General features: G+C 40.4%; 1 long non-coding RNA gene across 1 annotated transcript; it reads right to left on the bottom strand.

Annotated features, from left to right (window-relative positions):
• Positions 1-6: 6 nt before the first annotated feature.
• Positions 7-18146, bottom strand: LOC138852412 (uncharacterized). Its single transcript, XR_011391734.1, has 3 exons — positions 18008-18146; positions 8457-8555; positions 7-46 (listed from the first exon to the last, which is right to left on the bottom strand). It is a non-coding gene; the product is annotated as an uncharacterized lncRNA (long non-coding RNA).
• Between the last annotated feature and the right edge of the window lie 205 nt (positions 18147-18351).

The following is an 18351-nucleotide window of genomic DNA, read 5'->3' as shown; positions in this document are numbered from 1 at the left end:
CTGATGAGCAGGGATGCAGCACAACCATAGGCCAAGCATGGAATACCTGTTAAATAAACTTGCCAGATCAATCCACTTGTTTCCAAGAAACTTTCCTTATGCTATTTAACTCCCTACAACTTAATAACACAGTTATGCTTTAAAAATTATAAACAAAATTATTAGCTTACAGTATACGTTTTTTTTCTCAACAAGTTGGCCGTCTCCCACCGAGGCAGGGTGACCCAAAAAGAAAGAAAATCCACAAGAAGAAAATACTTTCATCATCATTCACTGATGATGTCTTTGCAGAGGTGCCCAGATACAACAGTTTAGAAGCATACATAAAGATATATAATGTACCCTTCCAAACTGCCAATATCCCAAACCCCTCCTTTAAAGTGCAGGCACTGAACTTCCAATTTCCAGTGCCCAAGTCCGGTTATAAAAAAATAACCAGTTTTCCCGATTTTTTTTTCCAACAAGTCAGCCGTCTCCCACCGAGGCAGGGTGACCCAAAAAGAAAGAAAATCCCCAAAAAGAAAATACTTTCATCATCATTCAACACTTTCACCTCACTCACACATAATCACTCTTATGGAGAGGTGCCCAAATACAACAGTTTAGAAGTACGTATATACGTATAAAAATACACAATATATCCCTCCAAACTGCCAATATTCCAAACCTCTCCTTTAGAGTGCAGGCATTGTACTTCCCATTTCCAGGACTCAAGTCCGGTTATATAAAATAACCGGTTTCCCTGAATCCCTTCACTAAATATTACCCTGCTCACACTCCAACAGCTCGTCAGGTCCCAAACACCATTCGTCTCCACTCACTCCTATCTAACACGCTCACGCACACTTGCTGGAAGTCCAAACCCCTCACCCACAACACCTCCTTTATCCCCTCCCTCCAACCTTTTCAAGGACGACCCCTACCCCGCCTTCCTTCCCCTACAGATTTATACGCTCTCCATGTCATTCTACTGTGATCCATTCTCTCTAAATGACCAAACCACCTCAACAAACCCTCTTCAGCCCTCTGACTAATACTTTTATTAACTCCACACCTTCTCCTAATTTCCACACTCCGAATTTTCTGCATAATATTTACATCACACATTGCCCTTAGACAGGACATCTCCACTGCCTCCAACCGCCTCCTCGCTGCAGCATTTACAATCCAAGCTTCACACCCATATAAGAGTGTTGGTACTACTATACTTTCATACATTCCCTTCTTTGCCTCCACATATACCTCAATGCCCCACTCACCTTTTTTCCTTCATCAATTCTATGATCAACCTCATCCTTCATAAATCCATCCGCTGACATGTCAACTCCCAAGTATCTGAAAACATTCACTTCTTCCATACTCCTTCTCCCCAATTTGATATCCAATTTTTCTTTAACTAAATCATTTGATACCCTCATCACCTTACTCTTTTCTATGTTCACTTTCAACTTTCTACCTTTACACACACTCCCAAATTCGTCCACTAACCTTTGCAATTTTTCTTTAGGATCTCCCATAAACACAGTATCATCAGCAAAAAGTAACTGTGTCACTTCCCATTTTGTATTTATTTATTTTTTTTTATTATCACACCGGCCGATTCCCACCAAGGCAGGGTGGCCCGAAAAAGAAAAACTTTCACCATCATTCACTCCATCACTGTCTTGCCAGAAGGGTGCTTTACACTACAGTTTTTAAACTGCAACATTAACACCCCTCCTTCAGAGTGCAGGCACTGTACTTCCCATCTCCAGGACTCAAGTCCGGCCTGCCGGTTTCCCTGAATCCCTTCATAAATGTTACTTTGCTCACACTCCAACAGCACGTCAAGTATTAAAAACCATTTGTCTCCATTCACTCCTATCAAACACGCTCACGCATGCCTGCTGGAAGTCCAAGCCCCTCGCACACAAAACCTCCTTTACCCCCTCCCTCCAACCCTTCCTAGGCCGACCCCTACCCCGCCTTCCTTCCACTACAGACTGATACACTCTTGAAGTCATTCTGTTTCGCTCCATTCTCTCTACATGTCCGAACCACCTCAACAACCCTTCCTCAGCCCTCTGGACAACAGTTTTGGTAATCCCGCACCTCCTCCTAACTTCCAAACTACGAATTCTCTGCATTATATTCACACCACACATTGCCCTCAGACATGACATCTCCACTGCCTCCAGCCTTCTCCTCGCTGCAACATTCATCACCCACGCTTCACACCCATATAAGAGCGTTGGTAAAACTATACTCTCATACATTCCCCTCTTTGCCTCCAAGGACAAAGTTCTTTGTCTCCACAGACTCCTAAGTGCACCACTCACTCTTTTTCCCTCATCAATTCTATGATTCACCTCATCTTTCATAGACCCATCCGCTGACACGTCCACTCCCAAATATCTGAATACATTCACCTCCTCCATACTCTCTCCCTCCAATCTGATATTCAATCTTTCATCACCTAATCTTTTTGTTATCCTCATAACCTTACTCTTTCCTGTATTCACCTTTAATTTTCTTCTTTTGCACACCCTACCAAATTCATCCACCAATCTCTGCAACTTCTCTTCAGAATCTCCCAAGAGCACAGTGTCATCAGCAAAGAGCAGCTGTGACAACTCCCACTTTGTGTGTGATTCTTTGTCTTTTAACTCCACGCCTCTTGCCAAGACCCTCGCATTTACTTCTCTTACAACCCCATCTATAAATATATTAAACAACCACGGTGACATCACACATCCTTGTCTAAGGCCTACCTTTACTGGGAAAAAATTTCCTTCTTTCCTACATACTCTAACTTGAGCCTCACTATCCTCGTAAAAACTCTTCACTGCTTTCAGTAACCTACCTCCTACACCATACACTTGCAACATCTGCCACATTGCCCCCCTATCCACCCTGTCATATGCCTTTTCCAAATCCATAAATGCCACAAAGACCTCTTTAGCCTTATCTAAATACTGTTCACTTATATGTTTCACTGTAAACACCTGGTCCACACACCCCCTACCTTTCCTAAAGCCTCCTTGTTCATCTGCTATCCTATTCTCCGTCTTACTCTTAATTCTTTCAATTATAACTCTACCATACACTTTACCAGGTACACTCAACAGACTTATCCCCCTATAATTTTTGCACTCTCTTTTATCCCCTTTGCCTTTATACAAAGGAACTATGCATGCTCTCTGCCAATCCCTAGGTACCTTACCCTCTTCCATACATTTATTAAATAATTGCACCAACCACTCCAAAACTATATCCCCACCTGCTTTTAACATTTCTATCTTTATCCCATCAATCCCGGCTGCCTTACCCCCTTTCATTTTGCCTACTGCCTCACGAACTTCCCCCACACTCACAACTGGCTCTTCCTCACTCCTACAAGATGTTATTCCTCCTTGCCCTATACACGAAATCACAGCTTCCCTATCTTCATCAACATTTAACAATTCCTCAAAATATTCCTTCCATCTTCCCAATACCTCTAACTCTCCATTTAATAACTCTCCTCTCCTATTTTTAACTGACAAATCCATTTGTTCTCTAGGCTTTCTTAACTTGTTAATCTCACTCCAAAACTTTTTCTTATTTTCAACAAAATTTGTTGATAACATCTCACCCACTCTCTCATTTGCTCTCTTTTTACATTGCTTCACCACTCTCTTAACTTGTCTCTTTTTCTCCATATACTCTTCCCTCCTTGCATCACTTCTACTTTGTAAAAACTTCTCATATGCTAACTTTTTCTCCCTTACTACTCTCTTTACATCATCATTCCACCAATCGCTCCTCTTCCCTCCTGCACCCACTTTCCTGTAACCACAAACTTCTGCTGAACACTCTAACACTACATTTTTAAACCTACCCCATACCTCTTCGACCCCATTGCCTATGCTCTCATTAGCCCATCTATCCTCCAATAGCTGTTTATATCTTACCCTAACTGCCTCCTCTTTTAGTTTATAAACCTTCACCTCTCTCTTCCCTGATGCTTCTATTCTCCTTGTATCCCATCTACCTTTTACTCTCAGTGTAGCTACAACTAGAAAGTGATCTGATATATCTGTGGCCCCTCTATAAACATGTACATCCTGAAGTCTACTCAACAGTCTTTTATCTACCAATACATAATCCAACAAACTACTGTCATTTCGCCCTACATCATATCGTGTATACTTATTTATCCTCTTTTTCTTAAAATATGTATTACCTATAACTAAACCCCTTTCTATACAAAGTTCAATCAAAGGGCTCCCATTATCATTTACACCTGGCACCCCAAACTTACCTACCACACCCTCTCTAAAAGTTTCTCCTACTTTAGCATTCAAGTCCCCTACCACAATTACTCTCTCACTTGGTTCAAAGGCTCCTATACATTCACTTAACATCTCCCAAAATCTCTCTCTCTCCTCTGCATTCCTCTCTTCTCCAGGTGCATACACGCTTATTATGACCCACTTCTCGCATCCAACCTTGACTTTAATCCACATAATTCTTGAATTTACACATTCATATTCTCTTTTCTCCTTCCATAACTGATCATTTAACATTACTGCTACCCCTTCCTTTGCTCTAACTCTCTCAGATACTCCAGATTTAATCCCATTTATTTCCCCCCACTGAAACTCTCCTACCCCCTTCAGCTTTGTTTCGCTTAGGGCCAGGACATCCAACTTCTTTTCATTCATAACATCAGCAATCATCTGTTTCTTGTCATCCGCACTACATCCACGCACATTTAAGCAACCCAGTTTTATAAAGTTTTTCTTCTTCTCTTTTTTAGTAATTGTATACAGGAGAAGGGGTTACTAGCCCATTGCTCCCGGCATTTTAGTCGCCTCATACGACACGCATGGCTTACGGAGGAAAGATTCTTTTCCACTTCCCCATGGACAATAGAAGAAATAAAAAAGAACAAGAGCTATTTAGAAAAAGGAGAAAAACCTAGATGTATGTATATATATATATGCATGTGCGTGTCTGTGAAGTGTGACCAAAGTGTAAGTAGGAGTAGCAAGATATCCCTGTTATCTTAGCGTGTTTATGAGACAGAAAAAGAAACCAGCAATCCTACCATCATGCAAAACAGTTACAGGTTTTTGTTTCACAGTCATCTGGCAGGACGGTAGTACTTCCCTGGGTGGTTGCTGTCTACCATAATTTAATCTCTCCCCTCTCCCCAACACCTTAGCATTTACTTCTTTTACAACCCCATCTATAAATATATTAAACAACCATAGTGGCATTACACATCCCTGTCTAAGACTTACTTTTACTGGGAAGTAGTCTCCCTCTCTTCTACACACCCTAACCTGAGCCTCACTATCCTCATAAAAACTCTTTACAGCATTTAGTAACTTACCACCTATTTCATATATTTGTAACATCTGCCATATTGCTCTACTATCCACTCTATCATATGCCTTTTCTAAATCTCTTTTGTCCCCCTTCCCTTTATATAAAGGAACTATACATGCTCTCTGCCAATTGCTAGGTACCTTCCCCTCTGTCATACATTTATTAACCCGTAAACGGTCCAAACATATATACATGTATACGTTCACTACCCCAGTGCCCCGAATATTTTGAAAAATAAAAAAAAGAGCACATTTTTCTAAGTGTTATAGGATAAAAAAAAATTTAGGGTCAGTATTTATCGAGATATGAGGCCACAAAGTTGGCACTTGGAGATCACCTGGCGGCAACATCAAGCGCTGCCGCTTGCAGAAGTGTTGCCGATATATCTTTTTTTCCATTTTTCATATTTTATATAATTTTTATGTTCTGATAATTACAATTTATAGTAGTTCTTGTCATTTCATTACTAATCTTTGTTGTGACACTAGTATTAGGTACTGAAATTGTACTCACATTGTCACAAACACATTGACAGGCGAATATTTACACCTGCCTTGGTCATTTATTATTGTCTTGGAATATATACAAAGTATTTATAGGTCCCAGCAATGTTTTGGATATGTGGAAGTATATACATGTAATAATAATGAGGAGGAGGAGAAGGAGGAGGATGATGATGACTAGGAGGAAGAGGAAGAGGAAGAGGAGGAGGAGGAGGAGGAGGAGGAGGAGGAGGAGGAGGAGGAGGAGGAAGAGGAGGAGGAGGGAGGAGGAGGGAGGAGGAGGGAGGAGGAGGAAAAGGGAGGAGGGAGGAGGGAGGAGGAGGAGGAGGAAGAGGAGGAGGAGGAGGAGGAGGAGGAGGGAGGAGGAGGAGGAGGGAGGAGGAGAAGGAGGGAGGAGGAGAAGGAGGGAGGAGATGGAGGGAGGAGGAGGAGGAGGAGGAGGAGGAGGAAGAGGAGGAGGAAGAGGAGGAGGAAGAGGAGGAGGAAGAGGAAGAGGAGGAAGAGGAGGAGGAAGAGGAGGAGGAAGAAGAGGAAGAAGAGGAGGAAGAGGAGGAAGAGGAAGAGGAGGAGGAGGAAGGAGGAGGAGGAGGAAGAAGGAGGAGGGAGGAGGAGAAAGGAGGAGGAGGAGGAGGAGGAGGGAGGAGGAGGAGGGAGGGAGGAGAAGGGGGAGGAGGAGGAGGAGGCAGAGGAGGGAGGAGGAGAAGGAGGGAGGATGAGGAGGGAGGAGGAGGGGAGGAGGAGGAGGAGGAGGGAGGAGGAGGAGGAGGAGGAGGAGGAGGAGGAGGGAGGAGGAGGAGGAAGGAAGGAGGAGGAAGGAAGGAGGAGGAAGGAAGGAGGAGGAAGGAAGGAGGAGGAAGAAAGGAGGAGGAAGGAAGGAGGAGGAAGGAAGGAGGAGGAAGGAAGGAGGAGGGAGGAGGGAGGAAGGAGGAGGGAGGAGGGTGGAAGGAGGGAGGAGGAAGGAGGGAGGGTGGAAGGAGGGAGGGTGGAAGGAGGGAGGGTGGAAGGAGGGAGGGTGGAAGGAGGGAGGGTGGAAGGAGGGAGGGTGGAAGGAGGAAGGGAGGAAGGAGGGAGGGAGGAAGGAGGGAGGGAGGAAGGAGGGAGGGAGGAAGGAGGGAGGGAGGAAGGAGGGAGGGAGGAAGGAGGGAGGGAGGAAGGAGGGAGGGAGGAAGGAGGGAAGGAGGAAGGAGGGAGGGAGGAAGGAGGGAGGGAGGAGGAGGAGGAGGAGGAGGAGGAGGAGGAGGAGGAGGAGGAGGAGGAGGAGGAGGAGGAGGAGGAGAATACATAATAATAATATAATAATAAGTTGCCTTGAAGCATGAAAAACAAAGTCCACCCCTGACAGTGATGTGATAAGATGATATAACATTTGATAATAGCTGACGTTTGATGAGCATTCGCAAGGATGCAGTGATAAGACTTGATAAGAAAAGATTAGAGCCTGCTTTGTTTTCGCTGGTACACAAACATGTCTGTCGTTTACTCACATCTTCAAGCAGAGTATAGTACTTTGTCTGGATTTTTTGGGTTATCCTAGGTAATTTACACTATGTATACTTGTATTTATGTGTACCTGTGAGACAGAGATAGACAGATAAAAAAAGATAAAGAGACAGATAGAGAGACAGGGATAGACAGAGACAGAGACAAAGATAGAGACAGGCAGAGATAGAGACAGAGAGACATAGACATAGATACAGACAGACAAATGGAGATAGAGCCAGGCTGTCAGCAGCCGGCCAGCCACACAGCAGCCAGTAGTAACAGCCTGGTTGATCAGGCTCTGATTCACCAGGAGGCCTGGTCACAGACCGGGCCGCTGGGGCGTTGACCCCCGGAACTCTCTCCAGGTAAACTCCAGGTAAAAACGTATATACGTATATACGTTTGGACTGTTTACGGGTTAAACAAAAATACCAACTAATCCAACACTACATATCCCCCTGCTGTTAACATTTCTGTCATAATCCAGTCAGTTCCAGCTGCTTTACCCCTTTTCATTCTACACAATGCCTCATGCACCTCCCCCACACTCACATCCTGCTCTTCTTCACTCCTAAAAGATGTTATATCTCCCTGGCCAGTGCATGAAATTACCGTCTACCTTTCTTCATCGACATTTAAAAGTTCCTCAAAATATTCCCGCCATGTACCCAATACCTCCAGCTCCCCATCTACTAACTCCCCTACTCTGTTTTTAACTGACAAATCCATTCATTCCCTAGGCTTTCTTAACTTGTTTATCTTACTCCAAAATTTCTTATTTTCCTCAAAATTTCTTGACAGTGCCTCTCCCACTATCATCTGCTCTCTTTTTGCATTCTCTCACCACTCTCTTCACCTTTCTTTTACTCTTCATATACTCTGCTCTTCTTACAACACTTCTTTGTAAAAGCCTCTCATAAGCTACCTTCTTCTCTTTTATCACACCTTTTTACTTTATCATTCCACCAATCACTCCTCTTTCCTCCAGTATATGTACATATATCATAAAATTCTAATCTTTATATACAATTCAAACTTTTGTAATTATGTATAATACTGTATCTTCAGATTACAGAAATTAATAAAAAAAATTTAAGTTCTTTACATTGTACCTACCTAGATTTATTAGTTTAATGATACGGAAGAACTTGTCATCTAGAGAAAGATCTTCATGTGGTCTTTTTGAGCAGTGGTACTTCATGTATGGCCAGCACCCTGTTCGTAATATATGATAATTGACTCCATCTACCTGAGAAAATATTACACTCATACAGTCTTGCTCCACTTATTTTATTATTTTTTAACTCAGTGTTCGTTTCTCACCATGGCAAGATGACCCAAACAAGGAAACGTGTTTACCATCACTCATTTCCTAGATGTCTCTCCAGAGGTGCACACACATCACAATTCAGATAACACTCTGAACTGCAAAATCCCAACTTATCTTTCAGAGTGTAAGCACTTGTCTCACCTACAGAACACTGAATAATTTATTGTAAGATTAGATATTTAACCCCTTGACTGTTAAAACCCCAAATCCTGAGGTGTCTTCTGTTGTCGAAAAAATTTTGAAAAAAAAAAAAAAAAAAAAAAAAAAAAAAAAAAAAAAAAAAAAAAAAAAAAAAAAAAAAAAAAAAAAAAAATCTTATGAAATGATAGAGAATCTTTTCCCGATGGTAATGACACCAAAAAAAAAAAAATTTATGGAAAACTTACGGAATCACACTCTCGCGAAGTTAACGACATTGGCAATATATTTATGAATTGGCGATTTCGCCCAATTTGAGCCCTATTTTCACCTAATTCCATTATTCCAGTCGACCAAACTCATAGATATTTCTTTAGAACTCTATTTGCTCTAGCGATTGAGTACAAGAAACTGCCCATTTACCTATTTCAACTACCCAATAATGTGGTCAGAAATTTGCAATTTGGCCAATTTCACGTAAATTAAAATATACAGTGGAACCTCAAAAATCGAACTTAATCCGTTCCAGGAGCTAGTTCTAAATTCGAAAAGTCTGAAATTCGAAGCAATATTTCCCATAAGAAATAATGGAAATAAAATTAATCCGTTCCAGAAACCCAAAAATATTCACACAAAAAATACATTTTATAGAGATTAATTACAGTTTTACATACAACAAATACTATTGTTTTTAATTATGTATAGTAATACATATAAAATAACATTTTTACTTACCTTTATTGAAGATTGGTGATGGCATCTGGAAGATAGGGAGGAGGAGAGAGGGAGTTGGGGCTAGTGTTTGGAAGGAGAATCCCCCTCCATGAGGACTTCAAGTAAAGCTCTCTCTCTGGGGTTACTTCCCTTCTCTGTCTTTTAATGCCACTAGGACCAGCTTGAGAGTCACTGGACCCCTGTCTCAAAAAATAACTGTCCACAGTCCTCTGTTTCTGGCGCCTCTTTAACATTTCCCTAAAATGGGACATGGTTCTGTCACTGAACTTGTTGCAAAGATGGCTTGTTTCAGCTTGCTCAGGGTGGTACTTCTGCACAAACATTTGGACATCATTCCACTTGGCACAAATCTCCTTAATCTATTCAAGTGAGAATTGTTGGATCTGAGAGGGACATGACCTCTCAGTGGCTACATTCTCACTACTACTACTACTCTGCACCTCTCCTTCCGACAGTATTTAAGTCTCCGCACTGTCGCTTGATCTTCAGATAGTTCCTGACTCTGGAATTGAACTTCTCCAGGCTGAGGGACTGACAACCTCAAATTCTACGACTTCAAGCATCTCTACTGTTCCTGCCTACTTTCTGTATTCGACTGAAGAAGCCTACTGTGTAGGCGAAACATTTCGGAATAAAGTTGCCTAACTGTTGCCTATGTGTCTTACCTACCAACCTGTCGGTATTGTATACCATTTCGATGTTCATCATTTGTTTACTTTTGAACATCGGCAAAAATCAAACATTTCCCCTACTTTGAGCTCCATTTCAAGGTTCTTTTCATAGTAAAACCAATCAAAATCACCTCTATTTCTATAATGTTTTCCATTCTATCAAATGAGACCAAGAAAACGAGAATACAACCATAAATACTATATGAAAATACACCACAAAGTTCGCACTTTAATCCAAAAGAAAGGTCAGAGTTTTTTTTTTTCTAATTATGCACTGCATGCTGCAGGATTTTTTTTATATGGTGCATACTGACCACACAGACCCATTCTCTCACATGTGGGCCTACCACCTATCTCCTGCTTGATTTGAAACGGCTTGAATTTTTGAGTACATATACGTCAAACACGGTGGCAAGTAAGACGTATATATACGACCAAAACAGTCAAAGGGTTAAATAGTGCTAGACAGAAATGAGCAATAATTCTGGATACAGAACTTTAGTGAGACTCAATTTAGTGTTTCAGTACAGTACTATCTGCAAGTAATTTTACACAATGTTGTAAAAAACACTTGAGGTAATAAAATAAAATTACTATAAAACTTTCAGCAAGCCCACATCTAAAACAGCAATATTCTTATTTTCTTAAATACACATTAGGTAAGATTTTTACCTAAAAAATTCTTTGGAGCTAGAAATGGGTTCTCTAAGCATAAATGTTTATTAAACTGCTACAGACAATGTTAAATACTATACAGTGGCACCTTGCTATTTGAACTTAATCCGTTCCAGGAGGCTGTTAGAACAGAGAGAGTTGTACGAATATTTAATAAATTTTTCCCATAAGAAATAATGTAAATTGGATTAATCCATTCCATATCCCAAAAATTTACCAATTATAAACATTTTAAATGAAAATATTGCTCATTTAATGATAAGTTTTTCCCCACAAGGTACTGCTTCACACTTGGGGCAAATGCTTCATGTATCCACTCAGTGAAGAACTGCCTTGTTACCCAAGATTCACCATCAGCCCTCTGCATTGCACTGAGTTTACTTTTTATCACACTGTTCTTCTTAAACACCCTTGGATTTTCAGAGTGGTAAACTAGCAACAGTTTAATTTTGCAGTCCCCACTAGCATTACCACACATGAGTGTCAGCCTGTCTTTCATGGGCTTATGTACTGTTAATGATTTTTCTTCTTGTGTGATGTAGGTTCTCTTAGGCATTCTTTTTCAAAAGAAGCCAGTTTCATCACAGTTAAAAAACTTGTTGAGGAATCAATCTCTCAATGTCTACATAGGTTTTAACCCTTTCAGAGTCCGTCCCGTAGATCAACGGCTTTACGTTGAGTGTCCAAACCATAGATCTACGCCAAAATTCTAGCGCCGTCAAATTTAGCGCGAAAACACTCATAGGCCTACATGTGAGAGAACGGGTCTGCGTGGTGGGTGTGCGCCATAAACAAAAAATCTAGGCGCCCGCATAGCATTGTGGGAACGCCGGCTCAGTTACCCTTGTTCACCATGCCTCGTCGCAAGTCAGCTCTCACTCCCTGGAAATTTGGGACTCTCCTCTTCCTATCTGATAGTTCTGACACTGATGGAAGTGGAAATGAAGACGAATTCTACAGCTTTGATCAGTTAGTGACCGAAAAGAATGACCAGGATATCGATAATAGTGCAGAAAACCCTGACGATCCTCAACCTTCTACCTCTGGTGTGGGCACTTGTGACTCACGGTCGGTTGTTCCTCATCGCAAGAGAAAACTAATATTTTCGCGTGGCCAGGCCTCTGACTTCAGTAATGATGATGATAGTGACGTGGACTGTGATTTTATTGTGCTCGACGATCATTCGAGTAGTGATAGTAAGGAATCATATTCACCAGTGAAGCGTCGGTATGTTTGCCGCCGCATGCGCTCGGGTAGTGTACCCTATGCTGTGCCCAGGGGACGGAGTACATCCCGGAGTACATCCCGTGGCCCAACACCAGTTTTAGGTAGTGATAGTGAGGATGATGTGGCTACACTTGGCATGGATAGACCACAGGCATCAGTGGATGGTGTTAGTGGTGATGGTAGTGGCACCGCCATGCGTGACTCACCAGGCCACGCTGGGACCCACGCTGCTGACTCGTCAGTTCAAGGACAAAGCGGAGCGCCAGCCACCAGCCCACCACAGCCACAACCACCCGCACAACCAGCCTATGATGTCCAGTATCCACCAGCAAACCGTATGTGGGATTGGCAGCAAAATCCCAATTTTGTTCCCAAGCCTCACCACTTTGATGACTCTCAAAGTGGAATTCTACCTACTTGTCCCCTTGGAACCACGGCCAATGAACTGGAATTCTTTGAATTATTCTTTGACCAGCCATTGATGGAAATTATTGTCAGGGAAAGTAATAAGTATTTTGAGTACACCATGGCAAATGCGATCTTATCACCACAGTCAAGACTACACAGGTGGAAAGAGACGACTGTTGCAGAAATGTATTTGCTTTTTGCAACAATAATGTTTATGCCTCATGTCTATAAGCATAATATAAAAGCATACTGGTCCACAGATCGGCTAATTTCTACCCCGGTCTTCAGTGAAATCATACCAGTGAACAGGTTTATCTTACTCTTACGTATGTTGCACTTCTCTGACAAAACCAGGCCTGACAGAAGTGACAGGTTATACAAGATTAGAAATGTTTTCATGTATCTCAAACAAAAGTTCAGCATATACTTTTATCCATTCAAGAATCTTGTAATTGACGAGTCTTTGATTTTGTTCAAAGGTAGACTGTCATTCAAGCAGTATATACCGAGCAAGAGGAAACGCTTTGGTATAAAACTGTTTGTACTCTGTGATTGTGACAGTGGCCTGGTGTTGGATATTGTTGTATACACAGGTAGTAAAACATTGAACGATACCAAGATGTTATTGGGTATCTCAGGTGACGTAGTGAGAAACATGATGGCACCTTATCTTGGTAAGGGGCATACATTATATACCGATAACTGGTACACAAGCCCATTACTCAGTGATTTCATGCGAGTGAACAAGACAGATGTGTGTGGCACAGTGCGTTCTAATCGTAAACATATGCCCAGGCTCAACGCAGGTGCTCGTGGTGATGACGTGCAGGTGTTTACTGCCAATGACATCATGGCATTACGGTGGCATGACAAACGAGATGTCACATTGTTGACAACCATTCACCGTAATGAAATGCAAGACAGTGGCAAAGTTGATCGAGTGACTAATGAACGTATCCGAAAACCAGTGACAGTGATTGATTATACACAAAACATGCGCTTGGTTGACAAATGTGACATGCAGATTGGTTTTGTTGACTGTGTTCGTAAGAGTTACAAGTGGTACATGAAACTTTTCTTCCATCTCATGGACATTTCAATGCTCAATGCATATAATATGTACCAAATAAAGACTGGCAACAGACCACCGTATGGTGAATTTTGTTTGTCTGTTGTCAGACAACTCATAATGAAGTACCAGGTAACAACACCTGCTATACAACATGGTCCTCGAATTCCTCAGGATATACCCAAGCATTTGAGGAGGGAAGGTGATCATTTCATAATACAACTTCCTTCAACTCAGAAGAAATTTGCTCAGAAGAGATGCATCATCTGTGCACAAACAAAAAGATGGCAACAAAGATGCAAAGACCCTCGGTTTATGTGTGAGGAATGTAAGGTGCCTCTGTGCATGGTGCCTTGTTTCAAGGAGTTCCACAAGCTCCAGCAGTTCTAAAACCATGTCCAGTGATTGTAAATATGTAAATATATGATAGAACATTAGTATTATACAAGATTTGTGCATGTTTATTGTAATAAACAACAGTGGTAAACAATAATATGATAATAACTTTAGTGCGGTTATTGTGTTCAATACAGTGAGTTTATATATATACATTATATACAGTATTGGTCTCTCAGGCCCCAAATGTTAGTAGGAATAGAAAAAAATTGGAAAAGAAAAGAAAAAGCAACAAAAACCGCAAAATAATGTAATGCACGTATGTGGAATTCGTCGATGTTGCCGCCACCACATCATTTTCGACAAACTTCTTGGCACTGTATCTCGGTAAGTACTGATCAGAATTTTTTTTTTTGTCTTATTACCTTCACAAAAATATGCTCTTTAATTCTGTAAGAAAAAATAATTTTTTTTTTTTCAAAATTTCTTGGACACTGGAGCACCACTTCAGATTTTGGCCTTGGACCCTGAAGGGGTTAAATTCCTTAACAAACTTTTCAGCCTCATCTCTATGAGCATTGGCAGCCTTCCCATGCCTTATTACACTATAAATCCCACCTCTCTTTTTAACCCTTTCAGGGTCCGTCCCGTAGATCTACGGCTTTACGTTCAGGGTCCAAACCGTAGATCTACGCCATGAGCTCAGCTCACTCTGATAAACTGTGAGTGGTACATTTAGGCCTAGATATGAGAGAATACATCTATGTGGTATGTGTGCACCACATAAAACAGATCCTGCAGCACACTGTGTACAATGAGAGAAAAAAAATGAAATCATGATTTTTCGATTAAAACAGCAACTTTGCAGTGTTTTTTCGTATGTTTTTTATAGTTGTATTTGCGATTTCTTGGTCTCATTTGATAGAATGGAAGACATATTACAGAAATAGAGATGATTTTGATTGGTTTTAGCACTGGAAATGGCTTGAAACTGAGCTCAAAGTAGCAGAAATGTTAAATTTTTGCCGATATTCAAGAGTAAACAAACGACCTCACACATCTAATACACATCAGCTGGTGGGTCTAATATGCATTCACAAATATGGTGATGATATTTATACAATTATTACAGTATTGCATAACAGTAAATCTTCTATTTTTTGGTGTGAATAAAAATTCATTATGTGAATAAAAAATCAAAATGGAATTTATTTGTAAAGCCTCAAAACATAACTAATGAACAGAGGAAATGTTAGTTTAGTGCCAGGAATGCCTACATTGTTTATTCTGGACCCTATTTTGAAATTGGAATATTTTGAACTTTGTGTTAAATTGGCCAAATTAACAATTTCCGATCACTTTATTTTGTAGTTGAAACAGTTGACTTGGCGATTTCTTGTGCTCAATCGATAGAATAGAAGTAATACTAGTGAAATAGCTAAGAATTTGGTTGATTGGAATAATGTAATTGGCCTAAAATGGGAGTCAAAGTCGGCAAAATCGCCGATTCGTAAATATCGCTGACACATCAAAATTCGCGAGAGCATAATTTCGTCAATTTTCCACCAAATTTCGTACTTTTTGTTTTATTACCTTCACAAAAAGATTCTCTACGATTTCATAAGAAAAAATAACATCTTTTTTTTTGAAAATTCTTGGACACTGGTGCGTGACTCCAGATTTGGGCCTTGGACCCTGAAAGGGTTAAACCTATCAAACCAGCCCCTACTTGCCTTAAATTCATCACTTTCAGCACTGTTTCCCAGTGTGTCTCATGTAAGATTGCTATATGTAACTGGCTTTCTTTTTCACAAGTTATTGTTTCAGAAACACTGTCACTGGCCAATTTTTTTCATTAATCCATGCTAACAAAAGTTTTTCCATTTCTTCAATTATCTGTGACCTTTTCACTCCTTTCACCACATCAGCCCCTTTTATTGCCTCTTTATTTTTCAATATGGACGATATGGTGGATTTCACCGAACCATATTGAGTGGCCAGGTCTGACACATGTGTTCCACTTTCTTATTTCACAATGAGTTCTTTTTCACTTTAATTGTTGTTCTCACTGCTTTCTTTTTAGGTTTGTTTGGATGACTACTCTTTTTTTTTTGGGGGGGGGGCCATGATTACTTATTTTCAATGAAAATATCATCACACTGTAATTAATGTACTAACTGTAACTCATCAACATGCAAATAATAACCTGTTATTTCCTTCGTAATCTCAAGTTAATATTTATTAAGTTTGCCCAAAATGCTCTGCATACAAAGGGACTTTTGGCATGTACACCCAACTATTATATTCTTTTGTACAACTATGTATTATGTCAAAATAAAATTTATTATTATTATTATTATTATTATTATTATTATTATTATTATTACGGAATAACAATGACATACCAAAAAGTTTCATGGGGCTTGTACAAATGATGCTTAATTAACGAAAGCTGATGAGAGACTGAGCACATGATGTTTTGTTTTAAAACCATTGGGCTTCATCCAGATGGACCGTTTTGTTTAGGTCGAATATCAGGATAACATCCGAATACTGAGTCAAATTTTTCTCAAAAAATTTGAGTGAATATCGAGTTGTATGAATATAGGGATGTACAAACATTGAGGTTCAACTGTATATGAGAAAACACGTACAGCGGACCCCCAGTATTCGATATTAATCCGTTCCTGAGAGCTCATCGAATACCGATAATATCGAAAATCGAATCAATTTTCCTCATAAGAAATAATGGAAATCAAATTAATCCGTGCAAGACACCCAAAAGTATGAAAAAAAATTTTTACTACATGAAATATTAAGTTTAATGCAATAGAATAATTACAATAACAATAAAATAATTGACACTTACCTTTAATGAAAATCTGGTGATGATTGATGGGATGGGAGGAGGGGAGAGGTGATAGCGTTTAGAAGGGGAATCCCCTTCCATTAGGACTTGAGGTAGCAAGTCCTTTTCCAGGGTTACTTCCCTTCTTCTTTTAATGCCACTAGGACCAGCTTGAGAGTCACTGGACCTCTGTCGCACAACAAATCTGTCCATAGAGCTCTGTACCTCCCGTTCCTTTACGATTTGTCTAAAATGGGCCACAACATTGTCATTGTAATAGTCACCAGCACGGCTTGCAGTAGCTGTGTTAGGGTGATTTTCATCCATAAAGGTTTGCATTTCAACCCACTGTGCACACATTTCCTTAATTTTTGAAGTAGGCACAATGGATTCCACAACTGGCATAGGCTTCTCAGGGTTAGCCCCAAACCCTTCAAAATCTTTCTTAATTTCCATACTAATTCTCACCCTTTTTACCACAGGGTTAGCACTAGAAGCTTTCTTGGGGCCCATGGTGACTTATTTTGCAGAAACAAGCACCAAACACAGTGATAATATGGATAATATGGAATGTACCGAATGTATCCTTAGATGCGCGCACACTGGCTGGCTTGTAAACACTGGCACACACGGGGCAGTTCAGGCCACACGTGGACAGGTCTCGTACGAATCGTATCGAATACCGGGTTTTCAATCGAATACCGAGGAAAATTTTTTGCGATATAATGCATCGAATACCAGATTTATCGAATACCGGTGCCATCAAATACCGGGGGTCCACTGTAATTTCATTAGAGCTTGCACTCACATCCTAAATATAAAGTGGAAAAGAAAAACTATTACAGTTGTATATGACAATGAGTACTGACCCCTATCTTTGTTTTGTATATGTGCAGTATTAAAAAGTTAAAATTGAAATTAATGACATATGACTGCAATAATATAATCAAAGTACAAGCACTAAACACCGAAGAGAGTTGAAGGAGTCAACTAACAACTGTAAGGTCAACGATTCAAGTCTAGGGCAAGACCAAAGATTTTTGCAAGTCTTGGCATGCCAACTGCCCATACTGAATGAGTGATGATGTGCTTCCTTTTTTGAATCACCCTACCTTGATGGAAAATAAATGTGATAAAAAATAAATCTGTTAACACTATGAAATATTAATTGGAATATATGTACATGTATATACATACTGTATTGCAGAGTATGGCATATTCTTGTCTTACCTCCCAGTTAAAATGTGAGAATCCTCTCTGGTCACTAGTCACATCTTTGTATTTAACAAAATATGATGTCCAATGTGGTAACTGTCGTTGTCTCAAGTGAGTGGTGAGTACAAGAGATGCTGCAGGCTTTACCTTCTTTACCCTCGACCACACACTCAGGCTCTGACTCACATGCATGGGACCCTCTGTAAAATTTTTATTAGTTTAGTAGAGTCATGCTGAATGCTGATAATTCATTTTACCTTTGCAAGTCCAGTGTAAATCAGACAGTTTGTATAATCCAAAAATAATGAAGTTATCAAATTCATCTATCAGTATATTCAAAACTAAGTGCTAAACCCACT

Source organism: Cherax quadricarinatus, chromosome 8 (genome assembly GCF_038502225.1).
Source record: "Cherax quadricarinatus isolate ZL_2023a chromosome 8, ASM3850222v1, whole genome shotgun sequence".
Taxonomy (NCBI): Eukaryota; Metazoa; Arthropoda; class Malacostraca; order Decapoda; family Parastacidae; genus Cherax; species Cherax quadricarinatus.
The sequence above is the reverse complement of the archived record's forward strand: the minus strand, read 5'-3'. Positions and strand labels throughout refer to the sequence as shown.